At 42.7% G+C, this 21,520-nt stretch overlaps 1 pseudogene; it reads left to right on the forward strand.

Annotated features, from left to right (window-relative positions):
• The first annotated feature begins 214 nt into the window (after positions 1-214).
• The window catches only part of LOC131578679 (bifunctional heparan sulfate N-deacetylase/N-sulfotransferase 4-like), a 58,647-nt pseudogene continuing 37,341 nt past the window's right edge, over positions 215-21,520 (forward strand).

The following is a 21,520-nucleotide window of genomic DNA, read 5'->3' on the forward strand; positions in this document are numbered from 1 at the left end:
ATTCTGAGCAAACCTCTTTCAATTTATCTCTCCGGATCCTTTGACTTCCCGCTCCGACAGCTTTACAGCCTCCCTGAACGCTTCGTAAATGCTCTGCGATGGTCACATGAACGCCTTGGAAGGGGAACCTCCACAACTCCTCCTTCCTATGGCACTTTAGGAAGAGCACCCGGAACAGCGGCAAGTCCAGCAGGAGCTGGAAGCCCCGCCAAAGATGAATCTCATCGGGAAGCTCCGCAGAAGCTTCCGAACGCTGGTCATTCTCCTGGCCACCTTCTGCTTGGCAAGTATTGTCATCTCTGCCTATTTCCTCTACACTGGCTACAAGCAGGAAATGGCCCTCGTGGAAAGCACTGGGCAGGCAGAGTGCGAGGAGCTCAAACTTCTGCCCTACAGGTCTGCGGAGCTGAGGACTCCTAAGCCAATTGATCCCTCTAGGACTGATCCCACTGTGCTCCTGTTTGTGGAAAGCCAGTACTCCCAGCTGGGGCAAGACATCATAGCCATCCTCGAGTCCAGCAAGTTTCAGTACCACATGGTCATCGCACCAGCCAAGGGGGACATTCCCCCGCTCACAGACAACGGGAGAGGCAAATACACGATTGTTATATACGAGAATAGTTTAAAGTACGTGTCCATGGACTCATGGAATAGAGAGCTTCTGGAATAATACTGTGTGGAATACAGTGTTAGCATAATTGGTTTTCATAAAGCCAACGAGAACGGCTCCCCGAGCATCAGACTGAAAGGACTGCCATTGCAGCTGTACAACAACGTGGCCCTCAGAGACTGCGTGGTGAACGCTCAGTCGCCCCTGCTGCGCATCACCAAAGCGCCCAGGCTGGAGAAGGGCCCCCTGCCCGGCGAGGACTGGACTGTGTTCCAGTTCAACCATTCCACCTACCAGCCCGTGCTCCTGAGCGAGCTGCAGCCCTCCAGGCCCACCCCCGCCACACTGCCCAGGGCTGCTCTCTATGCAACCGTCATCCAGGACTTGGGCCTGCACGACGGCATCCAGAGAGTCCTCTTTGGGAACAACCTGACCTTCTGGCTCCACAAGCTCATCTTCATCGACGCCATCTCTTTCCTGTCGGGAAAGAAGCTCACGCTCTCCTTGGAGAGGTACATTCTGGTTGACATAGACGACATCTTTGTCGGGAAGGAGGGGACAAGGATGAACATCAACGACATGAAGGTAAGGCAAGAACTGGGAGATAGCGTCCCAGACACGTGTGTGTGCTGATGGGTGTTTAAAAAGAGACAAAGCTTGGAAAAGCTGAGAAGCTCCTTTTCCTGCTAAGGGCTGAAAGTGCAGCCAGCAGATACATGAACCACAACCTGAGATTAAAAAACATTTTTCCCATGTAGGTACAGAGATGTGCTTATGGATGTGTGTATGCAGGGGCATACACTTGTACATTGCACACACATATACAGTATCTTCTAGAGACCTTCTCTGTATTATTTCTCTCACTATTACTGTAAGGTAGACAGAACAATACAGGACTTTTTAAACCTCACCATCACTGCATTTAGAAAGAACAGAATGAGCACAATGAAGAAAAGAGCCTGAAGAAGTTCCAGCCCTGCTAACAGAGTTAGCAGGATCATTGTCATTATCAGACTAACAGGTAAGCATTTAAAGTTAGCAGTGACAGGGTAGAAGAACAGCATGCACTTGAGCAAGTGGCATAACCATGTGACAGAGTCAAAGGCCCACAGACTACTCACTGGGGGCTCTTCTACGCTTATTTTCCTGATCTGTAGTATCCAGAGACACCATTAAATTTGTTCAGAGTAATTTTCAAAGATGTGCACACCTTGGAAAGAATAGACGGAGCTCAACAGCATAACAGTTATTTCTTGTCATTTTCCACACTTGGGAATCGTAGCCTGAGATTAATTGAATCCCTAAGCATGCAATATCACATTCTCCAGCCTTCATTCTGGAGGGTTTTTCCTGTAAATACCCAATGCTTTCAAGAACAATAAGCAAGCCTTTTGTTTTTAAAAGCAGATTTCCATTTAATTTCTAAACCCTTATTTCTGTTTCTACAATTTCTATATTCATTTGTCTCCTCATCCAGACCAATGAGGTACCCAAATACCCAGCAAGAGCAGCAGTCTCACACACAATCAAAACAATTTTGCACATCAGAACACTTGGGGTAATTCTATTAGCCAAACCAGGCATATGAATGCTCATCAGGGCTGATTCTGAGCACCAGGCACTCCAAGTGCCTGGTGCCTTTGAGATCTGAGCACTTGCGCACAAGCCCAGCGATCAAGTGCTCTCTCTCTGGAAATACGTGGGGAAATGCTCTGAGATAGGGCTGGTACACAAGAGGAAATTAACTCAAAAGGCAATTGTGAAGCAAGTTTTTCAGCAATAGCATCCCGCCTGCGCCTTTTTGAGTGCTTCTTTCTGACGTGGTTTGCTCCACTAAGGAAGCCTGTGACTATTGCACAGTGGTTAAAGAGCCCCCATTGCCAGCAGAGGAGTGTCCACACAGAGACACTTGCAAATTCAGAGCTTTCACTGGAATCATCTCATTCTGCAGGAAAAAACCAAGTCACCTCCATTACTATCCAGCAGTCAACAACATTGCTAGGCAAAGCTTTCCAGCTGTGCTTGGCACAGCAACCATGCTTCCACGCTCATTACAGGGGACACAGCAGAAAATTCCACATCCGGGGGCTGCAGTAGGAGCTGGATGCTGTTAAAAGCGTTCACAATTATATTTATGTGCTGCATGCATTTACCCATCTGAAAACCAACCAGTCCATACTGCTGCATATCTAGACAATAACAAGGAAAAACATCTGCTAGGATTCAGACCTTTTAATTTTTGTTCTTTCTTTCAAGCAATGCATGGTGAGCTTTCTGGCATTCATTATCTTTGAGCCAGGGTACAAAGAGATGCTTTCATTCTCCCACGTTTCTCCAGTGCCAAATTAGCAGCCCACTTCCCTCACAAAAACACCAGAAGTGCCACTCACAGGATAAAAACCCCCTCCTCACCTCACACAAGAAATCACGCCACAAACACTAACCACAGGGAGAAATCATCTACAGGCTCAGAACCAACCTTGAGCACCCATAGGTGCTTCTGCCCTCAGCACTATGGGTTTCATTTCAGATCAGTTACCTGGCACAGATTTGCTCCTCAGGGTATTTCACCAACACTTGCTATCCAAATCACATTAACCCACAGAACAGAACCCTGTTAATGAACATAACACCTAAAGCAGAGTGCACCTCGGTTAGCTCACAGAAAAGGATAATTACAGACTGTTAGAGCACAATCTCCCAAGTCACTGGGGAAGGAGGCAATTAAGAACCAGCAGACCTGCCTTCACCCCGCAGAGGCACAGCAGCTTTGCTTGAGAGGCAGAAATAACAACAACTTAGGAGGTTGATATTTCTGGGATGGCAAAGCATTGCCCTGCCTTTGGGAGGAGTGGTCGTGGCTGCTCACAGAGGGTTCACTTTGCAGAGATGTAGAGACTCTCTACTAGGCTCTCCAAAGGTGCCATGCTCACCCAAATCCCTTGGCTATGCTTCAATACACAGTGAGTCTTCTGATACCAATATTGGCATGTAACAGTAATCAAACAAGTAAACCTGAGTAATTACTTCCTGCAACCCAAATGTTTTTACTCCCTCACAAAGCTGTTTCTCAATTAGGTGCCTCAGGGAGATATACATGTATTATTTTATAAAGGGTGGCATCAGTTCCAGAAACAGATTAGAGAACAGGGTTATTATGGCTCTCTTTACCACAGAAGACCTCCTAGTCCCTGGTGTTGAAGAAGTCGTGCAAGGTCATGTCTGGTTAAGTAATTAACAGGAACTCAGCAGAGCCACAGAAAGCTGTTTTTCCATGCTTTGTGGAGTTGCATCTTGAGCCTAGTGAGCCTCTGCAAATGAATTTCTCCCTTTCCTGACTGCCAATATATTATCTCAGGGCTTGACTTTAGAAGGTAAAAGAATTCATCAAATAATTCACAGAAACAGTGAATTTGTGTACTTGTAAATGATACTGGCTCCCAGCCACGAGTCCAGCATCACTGGCATCAGTTTTTTGGCAAAAAAACCCTGTAAATGTCTTTTTATGATGTGTCTGGGAGAGCCACACAGACAAAATACAAAGCTTTCACCTTTAAAGTTTCCTTTTAACTGAGAACAAGGAGGGCTGCATTATTCAGACAAGGAGTAAGAACTTGCTTAAGTATTTCTATTTTTTTCTGTTGCCACAGTATGAGCTAGTACAATATTTACTCACCCAGGAAGAGCTCAAGGCAGCCACCAGGGCTTTTCCAACACCTTTCACAAACACACATCCTATTGCTAACTCAAAAGCCCTGAGAGGGCACAGTGCAAGCTAAGGCATTTACTTTTTAATAAAAAAAGCAAATAAAAAAACCACTCCAAAAGAAGCAAAAAGCTTGAGCCTTTCTACCCTCTCAGCTCTAGAATTTAGACTGCAACACATGTTCTGGGTGGACCCAGGAATCACCTGTTCCCCTCTTCTCCCACTCTCCCAGCTGGAGCTGATAAGAGGATCAAGGAGAAATTGCCTGACCCAACACCACCATATCCCACAGCCCCTTTCTCTAAAAGCTCTATTTTCCTTTCTGTAATCCCTCTAATTGTCACTGTAGGGATGGGAGCATCCTTGAGCTTTCTGAGCTGCAATAAAATGACAGAGCCATACTTGGGAGTGTCTTTTGTGGTAGTGCTGACTGCAGACCTTCCTTCTCCTTGCAGCCTGCCTGCCCTTCTCCTGCTGCCTCCCACTCTGAGCTCCACTTCCTTCAGTAGAAATAAGAATTGCATTACTCTCTGACACCTCCTCACTGCCACAGTCTGCACTTTGTCTTTGACCTTCAGCATCATTAAAATGCCTGGAACACTTAAAGCCTGTGATTTCTGGCTCATTTTAGTGTTTTCAAGACAAGAATTCATGTTGGAGTTGCATCTTTCCTGGCAACTCCGAATTAAAATGTACTGGCACGGCAGGGAGCTGAGCTCAACCACTCAATCTCTCCAGCATATGATTATCCCTGATTTTTGTGCAAGGACAACTGCCCTCAGGTAGAACTACTGGAAATGTCTGAGCCACATCAGCAGGCATGGCAGAATGGTCAGTCCTGAGACAAAACAGCCACTCTGATTTCCCTTTTAATAACAATAAAGCCCCTGCCAGTGAAGGAACACACCCATGGCCAGCCCAGGGAGAAGCTGAGCCCAGGAGATGTGTGAGCACAAGAACCCAGCATTTGTCACTGCAGGCTGGGTGGCACTTCTGTCACCTTTCAAAGCACTTGAGAGTGACAGGGAAGAACACAATGAAGTGGAGTTCTAGAGCTCCCACTTTTGGACCATCTTAAAATTCTTTAAAAATCAATTTTAAAAAGCAGCTGAGAGGCATTACATGAAAACTTTAATAATCTTACTTAAAAATAAGAGTGCTCCATTCCGCTTCATCAGAGATGACAGTTCATTCAATATTTTCCTTGTTCAGGTCTCTTGAATCACCCAATTCTTTCTGTAATAATTTGAGTGTTGAATACTGCTCAAGTGCCTTGTCAAGACACATCAGACAAAATGTTCCACACACTTTTTTTGTTTCAACAGGGCCTGCTCTTTCATTCACAATTTTAGTACCAATGTAGCTGAAAACCACAATTCCCTGCAGAAGCTGTATCCTTCTCCTTGGCAGCTGGATGGATTCACTATCTGGGTACCCTCCCTGAATTAAAACACCTTTGGGGTTCTCTCATCTGCCAGGTTCCCACTCAAGATTAGGTGGCCTTGACAGTGTTTTATACAGTCTTGCCAGAAAACAGATTCTGGTGGCTCAAATTTCCTACTTCTTGAATTGATTAACCAGTTATGTCCCTAGCAAGATTTTCCTGACTGTTTGAAAACTCACTCGGTATTCTTCTGTCCCAGAGAACACGCTGGTTTTTGGTCTATAGGGTTACATGACTCCAAGGAGTTCAAGCTGGTATTGTTTGTACAAGCACCACAGAAATATCTCAAAGTTTGGGTATTTTTCTCCAAGGAAAAAAGTATAATATTCCACAAAGCAACAACAAAATAATAAGAAAAAAAAAAAAAAAAAAAAGAGAGAGAAAATATCATTCTGGCTATATGAACTCAAGAGCTCTTAATTTTGAAAAGGATTTAAAAATTAGATGTTTTAAAAAATGTCACAATGCATTTCAAAATATGGAAATATGGAAAGGTCAGGTTTTCCAGGTCACATTCAGAGGTTTCTCGTGCTCACATCCTGCGCCAAGCACCACTGACTTGTGACACATTCCTCCTCCATGCTTGCACTGATATCCTGGATTTGTATTTATTCTTTGAATCCTTTCTCTAAAACAATTCTGAAGTCATAGGTGGTATCAAACTGGAGTCTATTTCCAGGATACACATGGTACTCTAATTTAGCTTCACTTTGGGAATCCATAGGAGCCAAAAAACACATCTGCTTTATATCAACCCCTCGAGAGACCTGCATTAACCTGAGCTTTAAAACAAGGCATATTAGTTAAAAAGGAGCACTAACACTTGCTTCCTGCACAGAAAACACCACTCTGAAATGATGGAATAGCCTTGTAGAAGGGCCAGGCGGTGCAGACTGCAAGAGCAGTTATAATTATTGCCTTAAAAGCACTTGAAGCAGCAATAAACACATTACCAGGAACCCATCTATAATGCAGCTCCTTCAGGAGCAGCGTTGCTTAAGTGACTTTAAATATGCCTTTGTCATCCAAATGGGAGCAGGAGGAACACTTAGAGCAAAAGCTCAATTTAGCACTGTTGGCATTATTCAAATGATGTGCAAGTGGCAATGCTCAGGAAAAGGGTGGGTACAGGAAGGGATGGACAAACAGGTGAAGAACAGAAAAAATCTCCAAGAGACAAATTTCAATTTTCAAAGACTTATGTTTTTTAGCAATAATTAACTAGGCACTTCCTGTCCATATCTGTGCCACAATACAGTATAACACTAAATATCTGACTGTGTCTGGCTTCAAATCCTTAGACATATCCGTCTATCCATCCACCCCTACAGCTTTATAAACATATCCTCACAGAAATCAGATCTTAGAGTCTGTATCTTTTCTATGAATATGGCCTGACATCACTTCAGTTACTGCTTTTATTTCCCATGTTCTACACCTCCACCCATTTTCTTTCCATCTAGGCAGAAAAAGAAAACCAAGTACTAAAGTATTTTTTTGGCCTCAAAAAAATTTTGTGTGAAATTCTAGTACAGGACTACTTAGTAATCTAAATATGTCATTTTATGTCAACAGAATTTCTAATGTTAAATACATTAATTTAAACCTTAAGTAGTCACACTGTTCTATAGATAATATCTTATAAAATTTAAGAATTTCTCCCCATATATGTCAGGGAGAAAACAAAACTCTTTTTATTTAATTCCATTAAGAATTTAATCTTCAAAATTCACAAGAAAATTAAAGGATAAATTCTTGACCACTTCCTACAAACCAGTGTATTAGTTAAAACCTCTGGGACTTGCTGGGCAGTGTTTTCTATCATCAGGATTTGATTTACTGCAATACATTGCCTGCACTGGAGTGTTCTGATCTCAAGCTGCAGCATTTATCATTGATGAGGGGAGCATACAGTAAGAAGTTGCTGTATTTGCAGCAGTGGAGGCTGGCACAGAAGGCACCAAGGCAGCCTGGAGTCCTTCCAGCCTGACAGCTTCTGTGAGAAATGAAACTTTCCCCTTTCAGAGTCCAGAGTTTGCCTTCTTTAGGAAATAAATCCATGCATTACATACTTTTTTCCCCTCTTCAGAAGCACAAATTATAACTATCCTTTACCAAGCCACGAAAATTTCTCTAAATATTTCTAAGCCTTACTCTTTGTTATGTTTTTGTTCTTCCTGCTAATTACCAGCACTCTCTTTAGTCTGCTGTTCACATTTTTCATCCAGGCAGCATCCAAACACAAATGGGACCTGTGGTGTGGTAGACACTCAGCTTCTCTAGCATATGACATCCCTGCTATTTTTAACACTACTGATTTGAAAAGGCTGAATCCTTTACCTCAGATTTCAACTTTTTAATTGATGTAGCCATTAAACTGGCATTTTAGCCCTCAGTTTTAAAAATCCACAGATTAAATCTATTAAAACTAGTACCACCTTCACAATACTTTCTGACCAATGTATGGAAAAAATACCGAGTCAGAGGCTGGGATTTTCATTTACCTCCCATCCTACTTGTTTAACCATTCATCCTTATACTAAATGAGTGAAAAATCCTTCCAAAATGGCCAAGTGGCAAGGCAGAGGAAAATGAACTTTATATTCCTGTTACTTGATCAACCTGGATTGCTCCAGTGAAACAGCTTCCTGTGGCAAAATGATGATTTATGAAATGCAGAATGTTTCACTGGAATATGATTCAAACAAAATTGTGTTCTCCCAGCTCATCTGCTCTGGCAGACTAAAGGAAAAGGGGGCAGTTTGCAGAATATTACAAAAAAATCATATTTTGCAAGGATTGTAATTAAATGTAGATTTGGAATTGCTCATCTTCCAGAAATTAAAAAATGCAAGTAACTCACACTTTGGTGAGAGATCTCTTGAACACAACAATTTCCCAGGAAATGGATATTTCAGGTTTTTACTGCCTCTTCATTTTACTTAAAAGCCAGAATTATTAATGTAGCTTTCACATTACATATTAAATCTAAAATACTAACACTGAAGCAATTCCTAAAAGTTGTCTCACTATTACACTTCAACTGCCTGGATTGAATCAGACTGAATTAAAACCATGGACTTCAGGACCTGTGTGTTTTTCAGCCCAAAACATCAGCCCTTCAAGTAAAAAATGGTATAAAAAACGATGGCGTTCACATTTTTGACAGGAGATTGTATTTGCCTGCCTTGCCCAAACCTCGTGAAATATTGGCTCTTAAAGCTGTCAGTGATTCTTGATAGCACAAGTGCTTTTTTGGTGGAGACCCAATTGTTTTAAGAGGGCAAATCACATGGGCAGCAGGTTTTACCAGGGAAAAGCAGCCTGGTCAAGAGCAGGACAAGAAAAAGAGGCTCAAGGGATGAGGATCCAAGTGCTTTGTCCATTTTCCCATTAATATTTAATCCCTGAGGGCAACAAGACTAAAGACCTCCTTTGTAATAATATTTACTGTAGGTTTTTCAACTAATTAGCACAAATGTTTGGGAATTAATGGAATATACATGCATAAATAAGCATCAATCTGTATGAATCTATAATTAATAGATATTAAATACTCTATAAAACATATTAATTTAGGAGTTTGAGGAACAAGTGGGAACTGCTGAGGCTATGCTCTGCATGGTTAATGGTAACAATAATAACAACCACAATAATAATGCATTACATTTGAAAAAAAAATAGGTTCAGCTGCAGAATGTGAATTCTTTAATAAAAAAGCTCTGCATGTATCTTCCTAGTAACATATCCCAAGATTTATGTGCATCATAGACAAATATGTCTGTGGTATTATAAAGTGTAATTCCACTGTATTTGTTATTAGGAAAGGGAATACCATTTCCCATACACTTTCACTGTCATTTCTGCTCTAACTGGGAACAGGCTTCCAGTACATTAATAGGAAACAAAATCTACCCATCCCTGCTGTAAATAAGCCAAGGTGAGTGTTAAAGACCAGAGGGAATTTCAGGCAGGAAACCTGTGCCTGGAAAGAGCCCAGTTAAAACCAGCCTTCTAAAAGGCTTCTGCTCTTCAGCTGCTCAAACCCAGCTGGTATCCAGAAATATTCTGGATTATTAATTTCACTGGTGGCATCGCACATGGGATTCGCTAAACCCTGGCAGAAGATACAGGGGGCAAAGAACAGGGAATGCACGGCCCAAAGCAGAGCTTGAGGAATAAGGAAGCTTTTCCACAATGGAAAAATAACACCCAGCTTTTAGCTCTTTGTTATCTTACAGGTGCAAATTATTTCCAGGATTTGGATGTACACCTTGTCACACAGTCCTGTTTGGCTAGCAGAGCATTACCCAAGCAAAGCCTGTCACAGCAATTCAGTGTTTGTGATTTTTAAACAGCTATTCCCATATAAAACAAAATTATGGCATTACCCTTCAGCTGGGAGAGTAATAGAATCTCTCACTTCAGAAATGAGTGGAAATTTAGTGTAACAACTATAATTAAAAGCTTGATAGTTGGCTGAACATATTTCTCCCAGTTTAATGATCCTGTGTTACATGAATTCATACTTTGCACTGCAAGTAGCTATGGTTTTCAATGGGAATATTTAGAGAAAAAAGTACTGCCTTTAATGATTAAGATCAAAAGCAACTAGATTTACAAGTTAACTGCCTCAGTAATGCCACTTTCTGGCTGCCACCAAAATACTTATGAATGGCTCTGAAATAAGGATCTGTTTTAAGCAAAAGCCAAACCTTTTCCCCCCACAACCTTTCTGTGCTGCTTTTGTTTTTTAAGACCATGCTATGCAAGTATTCGATGTGCTGGTGAGATCAGCTCTCTTCTCTGTTCTCAAGTGCTACCACAAGGCTTCACAGCCAGTCTTCTCCCATGTGTGACAACAGACAAAAACCAGGACTTTCACCTGCTATGAGAGTTCAGAAAACATGACAAACACTGATTTTTCACTGGATTATTATAGTCATCTGCCATTATTCCTCTTGGAAGACATACTGCTCCTCTAGGGTCTGCTCAGGGAGCTTGGGACCCACTGGCTTGCTGTGGGCACTTAAACAAAGCCATCTGAAAGGGCTTCCTGTCATCACAAGTTTCCTTCCTAGGCAGTTACTGAAAGGACTGAAAGATTTCATCACTTTCCCACAATTGCATTGGACCACTTGAATTTCTCAAGGGTGCAGGTTGAAGTTTTATGTCAGTCTCTATTCCAGAGTGATCTAAAGAAGAGCTGTACTTCAGTTTTGCTCCGAGTGTAATTTTCCCACTTTTGGGAAAGGTGTGGTGATACTTTTGAACCTGAAACATTTCCTTTGACTGTTAAAGAGTTTTGTTCAATTTTACCTGAAATCACTTAGTTTTACAAAAAAGTAACCTAATGGAACTTCTGAAATTGTTGATTTCAAATGTGCCAGCCTCAGCTGGTGATCTGGATTGATTTTATTGGACAGCATACTGGCCTTTCATCTTTCTATTCAAGAGAATTGAGCAGAAATGTAAGATGGGCATTGCCATTTTACTTTGGATCTTCCAGCCTCCTCCTCTGGAAAGCTCACTGTGCTGTCTCCATGCTGGCAAGGATAATGAAGCAGTGGTAAGCAAGAGGATTTTCCAGGATGGAGGGATTTTAAACCTGTCCTGGAGGACAAAAAAAGTTTCAGCTCCCTCTGCTCTGAACCTGAGGGAGTAGGGGGTAGCAGAAGTACTCTGATCTCTGGTGAGAGATGCAGTGTAAAGCAAGAACATTTGCCTTGAAATTCCCTTTTCATTCCACAGAAACATCCAATTCTAGTTATCAAAACACTGAAGTGAGCTCCCTGGATAATGGAAGACAGCATCACAAAGAAGGAAGAAGGGTCAAAAAAGTTAAGCTCTGCCAGACAAGTACCAAACATCTCAGAAATGTTAAAAAGCAACACTTAATCCTGGTGCTTTTTTAAAGCACACCCTTACTTAGCAAGATTTTTGCAAACTGAAGGCTTCACAATAACCTAAGGAAACAATTTTCCAAACCTCCCTAGTTTCTGATTTTTATGGAGAGGGTGGGCAACAGGCATAGGGAAAAAAAAAAAACAACCCAAACATCTGGAAGCACTCTCTTAAAGCCACAAGCTAAATCCATCTTTGTGCCAACACACCCATTGTGAACGCTGAAGGACAGACCTCAGATCAGGATATATCACCTGCTCCAATCTCTCCTTTATTGATTGAATGTGTGCTGAAAAAAAACCCCTTAATTCCCCACCACAAAGCATATACATCAGTTAGTTTTTAAGCAGTAAATTTAAAGCAGGAATTTGAGATTGCTGGTAGGTGTTCAGATTTTTGAGATAAATGGACATGATGAGAACTTGAAGGAAGTTTAATTTTTGTGACAAGTTATCCAAGTGAATGATTTCCAAGGGCAGTAAAGGAACAGAAAACCACTCTGATTAAATCTTAGTAGATCCAAATCCATAAATTAAAGAAGATAAATAAGGTAGCCTCCATTACTCTAGCCTTTAAATAATTTATAGCAACAGAGTACCCACCTGTACCAGGTTGTAGAGGTTTTTTTGTAATTCTATTTTTTTTGCTTAAGGAAGCAAGTCTGAAGCACCAAGACACAAGAAAGAGAAAGAACATACAACTCAAGCCAAAAGTCAGTATTGCTTGTCTTTTAACCTATATTTGTATTATGGCAAAGACAGGGAGACTTTGAGCCTGTTTTTTTGGCATGGCATAAACATGACCTGAGCTAATTAATGTCCAGTCTGGGTTTTATGTGAGTGACACACAGCACAGTGACTGACACCAGCACAGCTTCCTGCAACAGGACCACTACGGCTCAACATGCATTTTATTATTAACATATCCCATTTTAGACCTTGATGTGGTCCCTGTAAAGCCTCGAGACGGCTTTGCATTCAATCCTTATTTTAGGGATTAATTTTATGATTGATCAGAGCTGTCACACGTGGGTTCTGACCCTGCCTTTTGGGCCTTTCTTGGCAGAAAGCGGAATTGGAGACAAACCCCACCTGCCTCGTGCAGATGTGGGTATGGGGAAATAGAACAGCTTTGTTTCATGGAGCTGGTGTTCAGCTGGACAGGCTCAACTGCCGCCATAGGGAACAGAGCCACTGAAATTAGAACAAGCACTCCTGATCATGTTGTTTCAAAAACTGGACCAATAATCCTTGATCTCCCACTGGCAGATTGCCTTTCCCTGATTCCCCTGCCTGAAGAGCCTTTCTTCAAGAGATTTCTTTTGCTGAAAATGCTTAAGCTTCTGAAAAGTCAGAACTAATAAGAAATAATCTCTAAGCCCCTTCACTGCTCTGCTCAAAGTGCCACCAGCTCCTGCTCAGCCCCGAGCTTGTGCCAGCCCTGGGATTTGCCACCTGTTCTCAGCTTGGGCACATGCTGGCTTTTCCCTTTCCAGGATTTGTCAGCAGATTTGGTTAGCATTCCTAGAAAGTCCTTCAAAAGCAGGAGTAATTGATACTGGAGACCCTCAGTGCTTTCCCAAATAGGCTGTAAATGCTCTCAGCGGGTAAGGCCAACACAGAGCAGCAATCACTGCTGGCAGGAAACCACTGCAGCCATTCCCTGCTCCCAGCAGCTCCTGTGGATGCTCCCAGCCAGCCCTAATGCCTTAGGTTTGCTTCCCAGAACAGGGAAAAATGGCCTGAACTCATCTGTGTGGCCTCAGTTAAAATAAACCCTACTTTTTATTCAAGCTCTTTATTTTCAATTCATCCTGTTTGCCCTGTTGGACTGTCCCCTTGCTCTTCATTTGAGCTTTTTGCCTCTAGATGCTCTAACAAGGCCAGGAATTCCTTTTTCCAAGAAGAGAGGCTGGATAATTGCCATGGATATTTTTATGTGCACCCACACTTGTGCAGTTGTTCAAGGTGCTCTCACTGTCCGGGTATCTGTGTCACACTCGGCATCATCTCTCTTCCCATACTCAATCAAAAGCCGCCTCCTGACTTCTCAGGGATGTTATTCACCACTTAGTCATGAATGAGTAGTAAATTTGGTGCTGTACCATCCCATTCGTCTCCTTCAGCTGGAACTGGCTGACCCTCTGCTGGGACAGATGCACTCCTCTGGCTCAAATTAAATGCAGGCAGGGTCCTGACAGTTTTCTGACTTAAGGAAACAGCTACAAAGCAGCAGCAGAAATAGATCTGATGAACTGGTTGTTCCATTCAAGAAGGAAAAATAATTTTTTTCTGTTTCCAATAAATATACTACACAAATATGTACAAATCATCACCTCTTTCTTGCTTCAGAGAAACCCACCTATCCTGTCAGACCTCACACAAAGGCAGCCAACTCCAGGGAAATGCTGAACAGACTCAAGTAATAGCTCTACAATAAAAAACAGATCTGCAGCCAGAGCTGGCTGTCTTCAGCCCCACCCAAAAGCTCCCTATTAATTATTTATACAGCACTAAGGATCAGCACGGCGCTTCAGGGAAATAAATGCAGGAGGAAATGCAGTCCCAGCCCTCGGGAAGGCAGGAGAAAAGCCCTGCTCACCTCGCTGGCTCTGTGCCCAACGCTCTGCAGCCAGCACTGGGAATGGCACCATTTGTAGGAAGGATGGGGTGAAAAGCATCTCTGGGGCTGTGAGGTTTGGCAGCTTCCCTGTGATCCAGTCAGGTTTGGCACAGGGTATAGAGAGATTTCAAAATCCCATTAAAGATTTGACTAACTCCAACCCCTAAACTGCTTTCCAACTCTAGCCAGTAAGTCAATAATGTGGATTCTCCCTAATTCCTGCACTGGTATTATCTGTTATAAGCATGGGCAGTGAGCTAAAACCCTCACCACGCAGAAATCATCAACTCAGCTTCACTGGGCTCATAAATTCCTTACCAAGTTGAGTTTTAACAAGTGCAGATACAGCTGGCTTGATTGTCCCCCTTATGATAGAAATTTATGCTCCAATCTGAAAGCTGAAAATAGGGAACTTGGAATCCCGGTGTTACAGTGACCCCATCAGTAATGTCACGCTAGACAAGACTTTTTTACTGACAGCTTTCCTCACAGAAAATAGCAGTGGCTAGTTATTTCACACCTTCCTTCCAGTCATTACTACGATTTTAACTGCTTTGTGGTATTCCTATCAATTCCAATTCCACCAGCTTTGAAAATTGCCAAGACCACAGCAGGCTGGCTTAGTCAGATTTTTTTTTATCCTAGCATAGATTTCAGGAGGGAGCGAGAGCGGGAAAAGGCAATCAAAAAAAATCACATCCTGACAGCAGCTTCTTGCAGTACAAAGAAACATTGCTGCAAGTACTCTTTGCTTTTTTTTTTTTTTTCTTCCAAAAATTTTCAGCTGGAAATTTAGAGTAAAACTATTACTTTGTAGTCCTCCAACTTTCCACAGACCACCAGCAAGTTGCTGCAAAGAACAGCTTGGGAATGAACCTCAGGGCTATGTAGCTGCACAAGCGTTAAGGACAGATGTTAGGGACGAATGAAAATGAATAAATGCATTAAAAGACTTGTTGGTATTAATAACAAGTGTGTGCCATAAAATCCTGAGAAAATTGTCTGGAAGTGAAAAACCACTTTGGTTGGAAGGAATTTCTGGGGGTGATCTAATCTAAGCCCCAGCTCAAAGCAGAGGTAAAGTCAAAGTTATATATGTGCAAATATTGGCACGTATTTTCTATCTACAGTATATATAAATAAAAAGTATTGTGTATATAGGGAGCATATCCATATTTTATATACACACCAAAGAGCAGAAACCTGCAGCAGTGGAATCAGCACTAGGATCTGCTCCCAAAAGAATAATGACTTGGAGGAATGGCAAGAGAGCCCATTTTTTGACAAGAGTTTCAGTCATATCCCTGAGAAGGCGATGGGACAGCGTAACCTTGGCCATGCACCCCTGGGATGCCGGGCACTGGCACGTCCTCTCGTGCCAGAAGCACTTCCTCAAACGACTCTGTGCAAGTAAAATAACTCAAGATGACAGCAAACTACAGATAGACTGCAAAGCAGGAATGTCCAACTTCCCCTCCTTCCCTTGATCTCCTTCCAGACTGAGCCAAGAACTTTCTCACCAGCCCCACACATTGTGCAGCCTCACCAACAGGCTCCATAGCAACTTGGGATGGGGATTCCTTGGGCAGCTCTCCCTTGTGGAACACCCCAGAGGAGGGGCACCCTGAGCACCATGACCACACAGACCCTGCCACAGACACGGGCAGCTCCAAGATCTGGAGGTTTTGCTGTTTCCCAAAACTCCCATTCACAGCATTGCCTCTGGAAGGTCACATGTATGAGCAGGAATCCCAACAAAATGCCAGGCTTTCTGCTCCACACTGGGCAAAGTAAGCCCTGAAAATCTTGTGTCCCCTCCTCACTTTTCCCGATGCTCTCAGTTTCTGGAAATGTCCCTGAGAAACCTCAGAGTATCAGGAGTTTGCTTCTGTTTTGCAGAAATCATGTTTAGAGGTGTCAAAGATATTCTGACAGCTGCAGTTTTTAAGCTAAAAAATGTCTATGGTTCAGAGACTCTTGGGATTTTCCTCCAGAACTAGATTTTCAGTTTTCACCAGCTGATCTCACAGACACTCGTCCCTTCTTTCCCAGGAACCCTTCTTGCCTCTAACGCTGTTACCCGCCGTGGGAACAGAATGAAAGGCACACGAAAGGATCTTGGTTAATAGAATACTAGAAAAAGGACAAGGACCTGTGCATCAATCCCCATAATTAATCCTTTTCTGGTTTAACTGAAGTTTCAGGGATCACTGCTCCCTGCCTGTGCACTTGCACACACACACAGACCCACAGCTGCATCCCTACAAACAGCCCCGATATTGACCCCCCAACATTTGCCTCACTTTCCCCAATAGGAAATATGAGATCCCATTGTGTTGGATCAATCCATCTGGCATCACCACTGCACATGCAAGGAAGGGCTCGTGTTTTAGCAGCTCAATTGATCCACACAGACCTTTTGGGTGAGGAGGAAAGCCTCTTTAATTTGGCTGACTTTCAGGTTCTGTTTTGCCTTAACAGCGCCTTCAGAAATCCAGCACCGTGTTTTAGCGTTGTTATCGCTTCACTTAGATTTGGAGTTTTGCTCCCCAGAGAGGCACCTTCTACCTCAGCCTGGCCAGCCCATGCTCAGCATCAAAATCAGGAGAAGTCATTCATTTGCCTTCTCCATGGATTTGATAACCTCTACACTTCCCTCAGCCAGAGGTGTTTTGACCTTTAATTAAAAGGAAAATTTGTTGTCTTCTACTTAGAAGGCAGCAAATAATGAACTCATTAAAATGAGGTTACTGTTCAGGCCTTCGAGCAATAAGAGCCAAAGTCTCTTTAGCAGCTAACAATCCAGAACATAGCACATAAATAAACCTAATACAGCACAGCAAAATGCCTTGGTGCATTAAATTTGAGCAGAATCAAATGTTTACAGTCAATGATGTCTGGGGCATGAAGTTTTAATGTACTTAATGAAGGAAAGCAAATTGCTTCCTATTAGGCATGAAATGTTCCTAGAGAAATCGCCCCAAAAAGTTGATTATGTAAATGAAGGATAGAGTTATAATTAACAAGGACATAGCAGGAAAATATCAACTTCTTCCTAATAGATGCACCAATTACGAAGAATAAAGACACGGCAACTTCAAATCTACAAAAGGTAATTATATGGATTAATGTAAAAGGCTGCTGAATGCAATATAACGAAGAAACTGTACCTTGTGGGTGTCAGAGAGAAGCTCTGCTGACAAAGCAGGGAATCAATTAATAAAGTTAAATCCATGAGTTTTCAGATATTCCAGGCAATTAAGGGTTTGTATTTGAAAGAACAGCTTAGATTATCTTAAAAAAACTCCTGTCTTTGCTCAGTCTGGCACGGAGACGTGCCTGTTTGTCCGTGTGCAGTGCACTCCTTGCTTCTTTCCTTGCAAAGCGATCATTATTAAGCATGGCCTGTTTAACTGCCCAAAAACAACCACCTGTGGGCTCAGCAGGGAATGCTGGTCTCATTTCCACAGGCATGCCATGGGGGGGACAGGGATGGGATGGGGTCCACTGAGCCCCCAGGGAAGCAGGGATACCTGTGCAGCCAGGGACAGCAGGCAGAGTGGTGATAGCTCAGTGGCACCTGGCCTTGGAAAGGAAACAGCTTTCCAGTTTTCCAATTTGTTAAAATTCAATAGCCCTTCTCCATCCTGCAGAACCTTCAGAATCAAACCAAATAAATACTTCCTGCCTCACATGGGGCCTGTGCTAATCCCAGGAAGGTTTCTGGGTGCCAGGGATGTGCAGCCTCTCCACCCTTTCATTAAGGACAGGGAAGGCAGACCCTATCCACCTGCCAAGTTTTTTCATATTAAGGGTGTGGAAGATATTACTGCCCTTCCCCCAAACAGACAAGCAGTGACTAAATAAGTTTGGACTGGCTTAGATGACTCTATCTTCCTAATGCTAAAAAGGGGGGAGGTCATGACAACAAAATTTAGCTGCATATTATATAAATTAATATGCATTTATGGAAATTGAAATGGCAAAAAAAAAAAGTCTTTAGGACCAAGCCAAATCCAGTCTGAGTGACAGATTTGCCCTTTAGCCAGAGGAAAATGCTTGACACACTGCAGGTTCCAGGATTTACATCTTAATCCTCACTCTGCATTTTTAATGAGACCTCAGTGGGCTGGAAGGCTCCTGCCTATCCCACAGCTCTGTCATCTTCCTGAGATGTGAGGGGAGCAGGAGAGAGGAGCCCAGGTGATGAGATGATGTTTGTTTCGTGCCCCTGCTCGTACTATATGTTAAACGATGATAATTTCTCAAGATGTTCTTCCCTCAAATGAAAATGAAATTGATTTTGCTCAGCCCATCAGTCTTTCTCAACATATCTAAAAGGCTCTAGATAGCTTGGAAAATTATGTTCTAAAATATAATGACTCAGATTCTATGCTTCTGACTTTAATGGTGTCAATTTAGTGCCAGTTTTTACCAGCTGGGGATTTTCCTCAGTGTCTCAGCTAACGGTGGTGCTCATCTCTAGGTTTTACATTTTAGCGAACATTTACTTGTTATATATTATGTAAATATAGTCCCACATGTGAAATTGTCACAGGATGGAAATAATCAACTCGCTAAATGTCTGGCAAGATAGGCTGGAAACCATACAGCTACCTTAATATTTAATGCTAAAGCACAAGATTCACTGTCATAAGACAACTTTATTTCCTTTAGCAAGGAGAGGAATTTGTTTGGTGACTGCTGTAGCTGATAAACGCTACCTCTGCTTTACATCTTCCTTGCCACCCCAGTGTACATTTCTATCCAAGAAAACAAGGCTGATGCATCCTGCCTGGAAGCCTCTTGTATTACACTCACACACCTCAGCTGCTTAAACCCTGATTTTATTGTTTATCCCTCACTGGAGATACTTTTGGTTTCTGATCCCAAATAGGGGTGCTACTCATTGCTTAAATTAGACCAAAAAACTATTTTCTTGCAAAGTTAAGTGAAATGATGACCACACAGAATGCAATGTTTTCAAATGAAGGACAGCATTAGCTGGGCTGGGGGCGTGTGTAAACCACTGCAATCATTTTAGCTTTGAACTCTGCAAGAACATGAAGGTCCAATCAATACCAGTGTTATTAATAGATAACAGGAAAAGTTCTCAAGAGCCACATAATGGAGACAGGGAAAATTGATGAAAGCAGAGTTTATAACCTATTCAGCATTGGCAAGGCCAGTAGAGAGATAAATGCACTCCCCATCTCACATGCAGCACACCCAAATTGCATGGGCTGGGGATCCAAAGCAGATCTGTGCACAAGGACCTGCTCTAGGAGCAGTGCAGAGCTAACAACCTGTAGTAAACGAAGTAAAGCTCACACAGGCTTAACCATCTTCTCTCTCTCTTTCCCCTGTAGCTGGAAATATGCCCAAAAGAAATACTGGCCAAGTGGCCAAGGCTACCTATTTCTTCTGTAAGCAGCACCCTTCCATTTCATTTACATGGCTTACCTTAGCTTGGAGGAGAGAATAAAATAAACATTAATTAAATTAAAAATTTATTTATGACATGGACACTGCTTCTACCACAGGTCAAACCTGAAGCTTTGCTCATTCACACTTAAGCCTGAATTTGCTATTCAGATACAGCCCAAAACAGTCCTGCAGGTAAGTAAAACCCAATGCCTTCATGCCTAGATGACTATTAGTATTCCTGATTTTATTTTGGGTTTTAAGCACATTTTATCAAGCTTCACTAATGACCCAGAGCATGGGTGACCCAGTGATCCAGTATATTGCTGCCTCTGAGTCCTGCCACAGATCACAACCCCAGCAGATAACAGCCTGGGCCAAGCCACAGAACCACCACCCCCTTGGATACTTGGGCACTCTCACTACCTTTTCTACTCCATCAAATTCTCATGGAACAAATTAAGCTCTCTGTAATAGTTTTATAAAGAAAGGTGAGCCCAAAACAATATTAACTTTTCTAAATCCATGTTAATTTCTTATCTGTTTCAGGCTTTACTAGAGACTCAAAATTTACTGCGCACTCAGGTTGCAAATTTTACCTTCAACCTTGGATTTTCAGGAAAATTTTACCACACAAGTAAGAAGGAACTTCATGCTCCCAGGTAGCTGCAGTTAAATAGGTGACAAAACTTTGAAGCTATCTTTAAACATTCCCTTTCTAAATAACCCAGTGACTCACTGGGAAATACATGTTCCACCATTTCAGTGTCTAATTCTGTATGCAAAGGGGTAAAGACACACTATGGATGAGCTGCTCAGGTACACAAGGATGCCCTTGGTGTTTTCCTAAAATATGTATGGTGGCAAATCTTAGTGTTATAAAGGAGGCAAAGTAGTTGCAGAAATCTCTCTAATTCCACAGGAGACAGGCCAGCACAGAATACAGAGTTAGGTTTTTTCTGGTGTGATAGGTATGGTGCAAAGTAAAAGATTGGGAAAATCATGTCTCAAAACCTCTGAGGAGGCAGAAGGGTTTCACTGGGATGCACTGGATTTCGTTATGCCTGGGAAGGTAATCTGTCTTGGTGATCTGCAGATGAAGAGGGATGACAAAAGGAAAACACGATGAAAAGAGTTTTGTACTGAAAGCCTGCCCTTCCCACACTTGGTGCAGTAACAAGCTGCACACTTGCACTCTGTTTCTGTGGAAGATGAGTTGATTCCACATCTCCTCGTCCTTGTGACTCCTTTCTCATTTTTGCTCCATCTCTCCACAGTACAACACCCCCTTTTTAAAAATGTTACTTCTTTTCCTCCTCTCTTTTGCCTTCCCCTTGCTGCACCTCCACTCAGGCTTCCCTGTGGTGCCACTGAGCCGTGCTGCTCCCTAGTACTGCTGAGGCAAGAAGAAACTTCCTGCAAGGGAGAACCTCCTGTCCTTCTTTTCCCACCCCTGGAGACCAGCTCCAAAACCCTCAGCTGTCAGCCCATCCAGCCACACTCACTGAATGGTACCAGGAAAACTTATCTGGAGCCTGGGAAAAGGCAGCAAGAGGATGGGAGGGTGAGGTTAAAACCTAGGAGCGGTCCAGCCCCTGCTTTCCTGGACTGTGAGGCAGCTGTGGAGTAAGGCAGGTCAGTCTGGGAGAGGGAAGATGAGGAAGCCTCAGAGGGATGAGTAGAGAGCAGACAAAATGATTTTTTTTTATCACTGTCGCTAAGTCCAGGCTGCTTTCCCCTTGTTCAAGCACTTAATGCTGAGCAACTGCTGCCCAGGAAACCTCATGGACTAAAGATCCAGGCTGAAGAG

This window comes from Poecile atricapillus, chromosome 4, assembly GCF_030490865.1.
Source record: "Poecile atricapillus isolate bPoeAtr1 chromosome 4, bPoeAtr1.hap1, whole genome shotgun sequence".
In the NCBI taxonomy this organism is placed as follows: Eukaryota; Metazoa; Chordata; class Aves; order Passeriformes; family Paridae; genus Poecile; species Poecile atricapillus.